This window comes from Triticum dicoccoides, chromosome 5B (assembly GCF_002162155.2).
Source record: "Triticum dicoccoides isolate Atlit2015 ecotype Zavitan chromosome 5B, WEW_v2.0, whole genome shotgun sequence".
NCBI classification, from domain to species: Eukaryota; Viridiplantae; Streptophyta; class Magnoliopsida; order Poales; family Poaceae; genus Triticum; species Triticum dicoccoides.
The window spans coordinates 234,188,328-234,198,727 of NC_041389.1; positions in this window are offsets into that span (position 1 = coordinate 234,188,328).

The following is a 10,400-nucleotide window of genomic DNA, read 5'->3' on the forward strand; positions in this document are numbered from 1 at the left end:
TGGAGTAATAGTAGTAGATGCAGAATCGTTTCGATCTACTTGTTGCGGACGTGATGCCTATATACATGATCATGCCTAGATAATCATAACTATGCACTTTTCTATCAATTGCTCAACAGTAATTTGTTCACCCACCGTAATACTTATGCTTTCTTGAGAGAAGCCACTAGTGAAACCTATGGCCCCAAGGTCTATCTTTTATCATATAAGTTTTCCATCTACTTTTATTTGCACCTTTACTTTCCAATCTATATCATAAAAATACCAAAAATATTTATCTTATCTTATTATCTCTATCAGATCTCACTTTCGCAAGTTACCGTGAAGGGATTGACAACCCCTTTATCACATTGGTTGCGAGGTTCTTGTTTGTTTGTGTAGGTACGAAGGACTTTTGAGGAGCCTCCTACTAGATTGATACCTTGGTTCTCAAAAACTGAGGGAAATACTTACGCTACTTTGCTGCATCACCCTTTCCTTTTCAAGGGAAAACCAAGGCAGTGCTCAAGAGGTAGCAAGAAGGATTTCTGGCGCTGTTGCCGGGGAGGTATTCGCTCAAGTCAAGACATACCAAGTACCCATCACAAACTCATCTCCCTCGCATTACATTATTTGCCATTTGCCTCTTGTTTTCCTCTCCCCCACTTTACCCTTGCCGTTTTATTCGCCCTCTCTTTCCCATTCTCCTCTCTCTTTTGCTTGCCTCTTGTGTGCTCGTGTGTTAGATTGTTTATCTTGTCGTCATGGCTAGTCCTCCTATCCTCGTTATTACTCCCGAGCATGAAGTTCTCAATTTTAAACAAAGGGGGGGGGAGAATATCTAAAAGATGCTTGGCATAGAATTTGCAATGCTCAAAATAGATCTACTAGGAAGCTTTCTACTTCCGTCCTTCTTCGCAATTTTTATGTAGGCATTACCCCTTGGAATAGATGCATTCTTGATACCATTACCGGAGGGGATTTCTTGGGTAGCCATACTTTTTATGCTCATAATGCTATGTTAGATTTGTTTGGCCCACCACCTCTTTTGGTTAATGGAACTGTTTTAACTTTGGAACATGTGATGCAAAGGCTTGAAATTATTGAAAATAAAGTTGCCACTATTGAGTTGATTGAAAATTTGGATAAAAAGATCCATAACCAAATTACCCAATATGGATCTAGGGTTGGAGTTACTTTGAATTTTTTTAAAGAGAAAGAACCTATAGTTAACGAAAGAATAGGTCTAGATTCTACGAGAATCGGTAAACTTGAGGATATTATTACCAACTTAGGGTCGGCCTTTTCATCCATGAAAAATACTCCAACTCCTCCTACCAAAACTGCCAAATTTATTTATGTTCCTAAAAATAAGGGTGAATCTTCTAGTAAGGAAAATGCGGATCTCAAATCAATAAGTGTTCACCCCAATTGTCTCTCTATCATAAAGGACCTTTTGCTTCGAATGAATTTCTTGATTTCTTGCCTAGGATTTTAATCATTGCTAAAAATAAAGAAACTCCTAAAAGTTATAAGTGCTCTATTGAAAAATTGAATGCCAAAGATGGCAATACTTAGATCTATTCTCGCTTTTATGCCTAGCTAGGGGCGTTAAACGATAGCGCTTGTTGGGAGGCAACCCAATTTTATTTTTCTTTCTTGCTTTTTTATTATGTTTAGTAATAAATATTTCATCTAGCTTCTGTTTAGATGTGGTTTTATGTTTTAATTAGTGTTTGTGCCAAGTAGAACCTATAGGATAACCTACGGTGATAGTTAATTTGATTCTGCTGAAAAACAGAAACTTTTGTGCGCACGAGAATAATTTTAATAAATCACATAAGCATGCTTTTGTGTTGATTTTTTTGCAGTAGATCAATAGATAAATTGCCCGGGACTTCCTATTTTGGTAGGATTTTTAGAGTTCCAGAAGTATTCGAAAGTTACAGATTGCTACAGACTGTTCTGTTTTTGACAGATTCTGTTTTTCGTGTGTTGTTTGCTTATTTTGATGCATCTATGGCTAGTATCGGGGGTATGAACCATAGATAAGTTGGAATACAGTAGGTTTAACACAAATATAAATAAAGAATGAGTTCATTACAGTACCTTATGTGGTGATTTTTCTTTCTTGCACTAACGGAGCTTATGAGATTTCCTGCTGAGTTTTGTGTTGTGAAGTTTTCAAGTTTTGGGTAAAGATTTGATGGACTATGGAATAAGGAGTGGCAAGAGCCTAAGCTTGGGGATACCCATGGCACCCCAAGATATTCAAGGACAACCAAAAGCTTAAGCTTGGGGATGCCACGGAAGGCATCGCCTCTTTCGTCTTCGTTTATCGGTAACTTTACTTGGAGCTATATTTTTTTTGCCACATGATATGTGTTTTGCTTGGAGCGTCTTGTATGATATGAGTCTTTGATTTTCAGTTTACCACAATAATCCTTGCTGTACACACCTTTTGGGAGAGACATACTTGATTTGGAATTTATTAGAATACTCTATGTGCTTCACTTATATCTTTTGAGCTAGATAATTTTTGCTCTAGTGCTTCACTTATATCTTTTAGAGCATGACGGTGGTTTAATTTTGTAGAAATTGTTGATCTCTCATGCTTCACTTATATCATTTTGAGAGTCTTATATAACAGCATGTTATTTTCTATGGTTATAAAATTGGTCCTAGAATGATGGGCATCCAAGTTGGGTATAATAAAAACTATCATAGAAAGTGAATTGGATGCTATGATCAATTTGATGCTTGATAATTGTTTTGAGATATGAGGATGGTGATATTAGAGTCATTCTAGTGGAGTAATTATGAATTTGAGGAATACTTGTGTTGAAGTTTGTGATTCCCGTAGCATGCACGTATGGTGAACCGCTTTGTGATGAAGTTGGAGCACACTTTATTTATTGATTGTCTTCCTTATGAGTGGCGGTCGGGACGAGCAATGGTCTTTTCCTACCAATCTACCCCCCTAGGAGCATGCGCGTAGTACTTCGTTTTCAACGACTTGTAGATTTTTGCAATAAGTATATGAGTTCTTTATGACTAATGTTGAGTCCATGGATTATACACACTCTCACCTTTCCACCATTGCTAGCCTCTCTTGTGCCGCGCAACTTTCGCCGGTACCATACACCCACCATATACCTTGCTCAAAACATCCACCATACCTACCTATTATGGCATTTCCATAGCCATTCCGAGATATATTGCCATGTAACTTTCTACCGTTCCATTTATTATGACACACATCATCATTGTCATATTGCTCCTTGCATGATCATGTAGTTGACATTGTATTTGTGGCAAAGCCACCTTCATAATTCTTCCATACATGTCACTCTTGATTCATTGCATATCCCGGTACACCGCCGGAGGCATTCATATAGAGTCATATTTTGTTCTAAGTATCGAGTTGTAATCTTGAGTTGTAAGTAAATAAAAGTGTGATGATCTTCATTATTAGAGCATTGTCCCAAGTGAGGAAAGGATGATGGAGACTATGATTCCCCCACAAGTCGGGATGAGACTTTGGACTTTATAAAAAAAAGAGAAAGGCCAAATAAAAAAAGAGAAAGGCCAAATAAAAAAAGAAAAAAAGAAAAGAAAAAATGAGAGAAAAAGAGAGAAGGGACAATGCTACTATCCTTTTACCACACTTGTGCTTCAAAGTAGCACCATGATCTTCATGATAGAGAGTCTCCTATGTTGTCACTTTCATATACTAGTGGGAAATTTCATTATAGAACTTGGCTTGTATATTCCAATGATGGGCTTCCTCAAAATGCCCTAGGTCTTCGTGAGCAAGTGAGTTGGATGCACACCCACTTAGTTTCTTTTGTTGAGCTTTCATACACTTATAGCTCTAGTGCATCCGTTGCATGGCAATCCCTACTCACTCACATTGATATCTATTAATGTGCATCTCCATAGCCCGTTGATACGCCTAGTTGATGTGAGACTATCTTCTCCTCTTTTTGTCTTCTCCACAACCACCATTCTATTCCACATATAGTGCTATGTCCAGGGCTCACGCTCATGTATTGCGTGAGAGTTGAAGAAGTTTGAGAATACTAAAGTATGAAACAATTGCTTGGTGTTGTAGGGTGGAACCCTATGTGGAGATCTTTCACAAATTGGAGGGGAAATCCCCAAGAACACGAAGAACACGAAGAACACAAGAGAGGGAAAACACTCAAATTGACTAGATCCAATCACAGATATGCTAGATCCAAGAATACACAAGAGGTCACAATGAATCCAAGGACAACAAAGGAAATACAGAAGGTACTAGTTCATCCCAATCCTATGAGGAGAGAGGTCTTGATGATCCTATGATGGGGATCCTTCTCCAAGAGGAGGCCTTGATATCCACAAGTGGATCTTCTCCCTTAGGAGGTCATGATCTCCATGGGGAGGAAGATGAGCAAAGCTCTCTCTTTGTCTATCAAATACTTTGCTACCCTCTCTAATGAGCTAGGTGGGGGGTACTTATAGTCTAGGGATGAAATAAGAGGGGGAGAGGGACACAAGGGCCAAAGCCCAAAAAGGCATGCAAGCCCTCAAAGAGGTCCGGGCACCCGGGGGTGTGAGGCCCGGGCACCTGGGGTGGACAGGGATGCGCCGGGCTGCGCCTGTAGGACGGGCCGGGTGAGGGAGTCCTGGATTAGGGGGTATCCTGACAGCCGGACTATATACATCGTCCGGACTATTGAAGCGTGAATATACAAGACTCAAGATTCCGTTCCGTGTCTGGATGTGACTCTCCTTTGCGTGGAAGACAAGCTTGGTGATCCGGATATTGTGTTTCCTTGTAACCGACTCCATGTAAACCCCAGCCCTCTCCGGTGTCTATATAAACCGGAGAGGTTGGTCCTTAGAAGGACGATCACAATTACAATCATAATCATCATAGGCTAGCTTCTAGGGTTTAGCCTCTACGATCTCGTGGTAGATCTACTCTTGTACTACTCATATCTTCAATATTAATCAAGCTGGAAGTAGGGTTTTACCTCCATCAAGAGGGCCCGAACCTGGGTAAACATTGTGTCCCTCGCTTCCTATTACCATCAGCCTAAGACGCACAGATCGGGACCCCCTACCCGAGATCCGCCGGTTTTGACACCGACATTGGTGCTTTCATTGAGAGTTCCTCTGTGTCGTTGCTGCAAGGCTCGATGGCTCGTCTCTTCGTCAAAGACAACATTACCTCTGGGGGAGCTCTAGCCATAGGCCAAACTCTTCGACTTGGCGGCTTCGTCATGGCCGCCCCATCGGCCGTCGTGCCGACGATGGCCTCTCGGGTCATCACTCATAACCTTCACATCAATTCGGAACTCGACGAACAGATGGATCCGATAGAGCTCTCCTCCCTTAATGAGCTCTTGGATCGCATCGCCGCTCTAGGGGTCGCTACGGACTATGACCGGATTGGGCTTAAACCCGACCAAAGGGATATTAAATCCCCGCCGGCCATCCATGAGATAGCGGTAGTGGAAGAACCACACGTGGATTATCCCTCAATTTTGGGGACGAATTATGTCCGGATCACCGAGCTCCGTGAGCCGGACACCCTCCCAAGGGAAGACATGACCCGGGTCCCGGACTTAGAACCAAGCACTGGGCCGGAGAAAATGGGCAACGCCCCGGATCCCGAGCCATCGGACATGGAGGCTCCCATGCCCCTGGGTGTTGGACCGGATCAGAATCCGGACTCAACAAATGCCGCGCACCCGGACTTAAACTGTCTCTCCCATATCAGGCAAGAGCCCCAGGAGACAGTACATCGTTACTGGGCCAGATTCCTCCTTGTGCTAAACAAGGTCAAGGACTGCCGCGAGGAGGATGTAGTCCCCCTTTTCTGTAAAAACTACACAAACAAAGGAATCCTTAATGCTATAAGTCGCCGTGACATAGTACACTTTGCAGACTTGGCAACCATAGTACAGAAGTACTGTGCGATGGAAAGCGCCTGGAAAACCCAAACAGAATTTTGGGATAGTCCGGCTCTCAACCAAACCTTTGTCCGAACTAAACGGGCGAACTCTCGTAAGTCGGCTGACCCAATCCCCGAGAAACCAAAGCCCACCCCAGGGCGGGGAACCGTATTGGAAGAATGGCTCAATAGGCCATGGAAGCTCCACAGTACTCCGGGCACAATACCAACTCATAGCCTTAGGGCATGTTGGATACTCTGGCAGGTCACAAAAAGTGGCGAGGATCTTCTTGCAAGCCATAAAGCAGAACAACATCCCGCCAACGAACACAATACGGTACTAACAGTCTTCGAGACTTTTACCTCAAACAATAGGCGCAAGCGAGCCCATCGAAGCTCCGCTGAAATTTGCCACGTGGCAAAAATAAACCCCTGGAACGACACTGCGATAACTTTCAATGCCAGTGATGAACCTCGATTCCAGACTGTCCGGGCACCAGCCGCTCTGGTCCTTAGCCCAATCGTGGATGGCTTTCGGCTCACCAAAGTGCTCATGGACGGCGGAAGCGGATTAAATTTGATCTATGAAGAAACACTCAACAAGATGGAAATTGATAAAAGCCGCATTGAACAAAGCGGCACAACCTTCAGAGGAATTATTCCTAGTCGGGAAGCGCGGTGTGCGGGAAAAATCACACTCGATGTGGTATTAGGCACCCCGGAGAATTATAGGTCCTAAGAAATCACATTCCAAGTGGCTCCTTTTAGCAGCGGATACCACGCCCTTCTAGGGCGGGACGCGTTTACAAGCTTTCAAGCTATACCCCATTACGGGTACATGAAGCTTAAAATGCCCGGACCCAATGGAATCATCACTCTAGCCAGTGATCCGGACGTCGCACTTCGCGTCGAAAACAAAACCGCAACACTAGCCCTGGAAGCATTATCCGAAGCCCTAGCAGTCGAAGAATTAACAACACTGCGGACCACCGTGGACAGGGACGACGTGATACTCGACAAGCGACCCAAGTCCACCTCATTTAAGCCCGCGGACGAGATAGTCAAATTCCAAGTCCATCCAACGGACCCCACGAAGACAGCTTCCATCGGGACACAGTTGAGCCCCGCAATGGACGCCGCATTAGAGACTTCTTATGCGAGAATTGGGACATTTTCGCCTGGCACCCATCGGACATGCCGGGCATCCCACGTAGACTGGCCGAACATAGCCTTAACATACTAAAGGGATACAAACCTGTCAAACAGACCCTAAGGCGATTCTCAGAGCCCAAATGACAAGCAATGGGGGAAGAGCTAGCCAAGCTACTTAAGGCCGGATTCATAAGAGATATCAAACATTCGGATTGGCTGGCAAATTTGGTAATGGTACCAAAGAAGAACAAATCCTGGCGCCTATGTGTCGACTTCAAAGACCTCAACAAGGCTTGCCCCAAGGATCCCTTTCCCCTCCCTCGCATCGATCAAATCATCGATGCCACAGCGGGACACGACTCGCTGTGTTTCCTCGACGCATACTCTGGATACCACCAAATAAAGATGGCAGAGTCTGACCAAGCTGCAACAGCTTTCATAACGCCATATGGCCCTTTTTGCTTCAACACTATGCCTTTCGGGCTTAAGAACGCCGGCGCAACCTATCAACACATGATTCAAACATGTCTGGAAAAGCAAATCGGCAAAACAGTGGAGGCATATGTGTACGACGTGGTCATAAAAACAAGACACGTCGAAACCCTAATAGATGACTTGAGGCTTACATTCTATAACCTCCGGACCTACGACATCAAGCTAAATCCGGAAAAATGCGTTTTCAGCGTCCCCTCGGGGAAACTGTTGGGCTTCATTGTTTCCAATAGAGGAATTGAAGCGAATTCGGCAAAAATCCGAGCTCTGTCGCAGTTGGCTATACCAACAGACCTCAAGCACATCCAGAAACTAGCTGGATGCGTGGCCGCTTTGAGCCGCTTTATCTCCAGGTTAGGAGAAAAGGCATTACCTCTTTACCGCCTCCTTTGGCACACCGAACACTTCATGTGGACGGATGCGGCCGCGGCCGGACTCAATGAAATAAAGACCTTACTATCCAGTAATCCAGTCCTAACAGCGCCGAATATCGGCGAGCCTATGCTACTGTACATAGCTGCAACACATCACGTTGTAAGCACAGTGCTCGTCGTTGAACGAGAGGTTGACGGATACAAATTCCTGCTCCAAAAGCCGGTTTATTACGTATCCACGGTCCTCACCCCATGCAAATCCCGATACCCACACCATCAAAAAATAGCATACGCGGTCTTCATGGCATCCCGGAAGCTGCGACACTACTTTCAAGAGTGTTCGATTACGGTGGCCTCCGAAGTACCACTCAATGACATAATAAATAACCGCGACGCTACGGGCTGGATTGCTAAATGGGCTATTGAGCTCCTTCCGTTCGACATAATATACAAACCACGACGGGCCATCAAGTCGCATGTACTGGCTAACTTCGTCGCCGAATGGACAGAAGCCAAACTCCCTAAAGAGTACGACGCGTACTCCAACTGGATCATGCACTTCGACGGCCCTAAAATGCTGGTCGGATTGGGAGCAGGTGTAGTCCTAACGTCTCCCACCGGAGACACGGTCTAGTACGTCCTCCAAATATTATACACAGACTCCAACAATGCAGCTGAATATGAGGCCCTGTTGCACGTTCTTCGGATGGCAGTCTCTATGGGCATCCAACGCCTAGAAGTGCGCGGGGATTCAAACCTCACAATATCACAAATAAATGGAGACTTTGATGCCAAGGATCCGAAAATGGTGGCCTACCACAATGCCGTCCTCAAAATGTCAGCTCGGTTCGAGGGGCTCGAATTCCACCATGTGGCTCGAGAAAACAATCAAGCGGCGGACGTCCTCGCCCGCATCGGTGCTAAACGCGACCCTGTCCCACCTAATATATTCCTGGAAAGGTTGTTCAAGCCATCAGTAGTATGGGAAGGGGAGTCCGGCAATACTAGCACGGATCCGAACACGCCCCCAGATTCCAAACCATCAGACACAATCGTCGGAGGCTCTGCCACCGAAATAACATCTTCGGCCAACAAAATCATGGCCGTAATCGCCTCGTGGACTGAGCCTTTCTTGGCCTACCTAAATAGGCAGGAGCTCCGCGAAGATCAAAATGAAGCACGCTACATCGTCCGGCGTTCTAAAGCTTACAAAGTCCACGAAGGGGAACTCTACAAGAAAAGTGCTACCGGAGTGCTCCAAAGATGCATCTCCGAAGAGGAAGGGCGGCAGCTCTTGGCTGAAATCCATGCCGGACTGGGCGGGCACCACGCCGCGGCTCGAGCACTAGTCAGCAAGGCCTTCCGTACAGGCTTCTATTGGCCGACGGCCCAAGCAGACGCACAGGACCTTGTCCAACATTGCGTCGGTTGCCAGCTCTTTGCCAATCAAAGTCATATGCCCCTACCGCTCTCCAAACAATCCCCACAACTTGGCCCTTCGCGGTCTGGGGGCTGGATATGGTCGGACCTCTTAAAGGGGGAAGCCATAAGAAAAAATACTTATTGGTCATGGTGGACAAGTTCACCAAATGGATAGAAGCCAAACCAGTCAAACGGCCGAATCCGAACCAGTAATAGACTTCATATCCGGGGTCGTACACTGATACGGTGCCCCCCACAGCATCATCACTGATAATGGCTCAAAATTCACAGCCGATGAAGTGAAAACTTGGTGCGGAAAAATGGGCATTAAGCTTGATTACGCTTCCGTCTACCATCCCCAAACAAACGGCCAGGTAGAGCGGGCAAATGGTCTCATCATGAGCGGCATCAAACCTAGACTAGTGCGATCCTTGACAGAGTCGGATACGCACTGGGTCGAAGAGCTCGACTCCGTACTCTAGGGGCTGCGGACCACGCCGAATCGCACCACCGGATATACACCATTTTTATGGTATACGGCGTAGAAGCGGTACTACCCTGCGACATAATACATGATTCGCCACGCGTACACATGTACGAAGAGAAGGAAGCCGAGTTAGATCGGCCGGATAACTTGGATGCCCTGGAGGAGGAGCGCGACATCGCAAAAGCTTGCTCTGCATTCTATCAGCAGCAGGCTCGACGATATCAAAGCAGAGAAGTGCGGGCCAAAACTTACAATATTGGCGAGCTCGTTCTACGCCTACCAGAGAGGAAGAAGGACAAGCTCAAACCCAAGTGGGAAGGTCCCTTCATCATTGACAAAGTTCTCACTGGAGGGGCGTACCGCTTACGTAATGCATCCGATAACAGACTCGAGCCGAATCCATGGAACGCGGCCAGACTCCGGAGATTCTACGCCTAACGCCGAACTCAGTGTTCGTCTCCTTACCCCTCCTTTTTAATTATGCTCCACCCCTTTTCCTTTCTCGACCTTTTTCCTCTTCACACAAAGTATTTCATACAGTACGGACTCC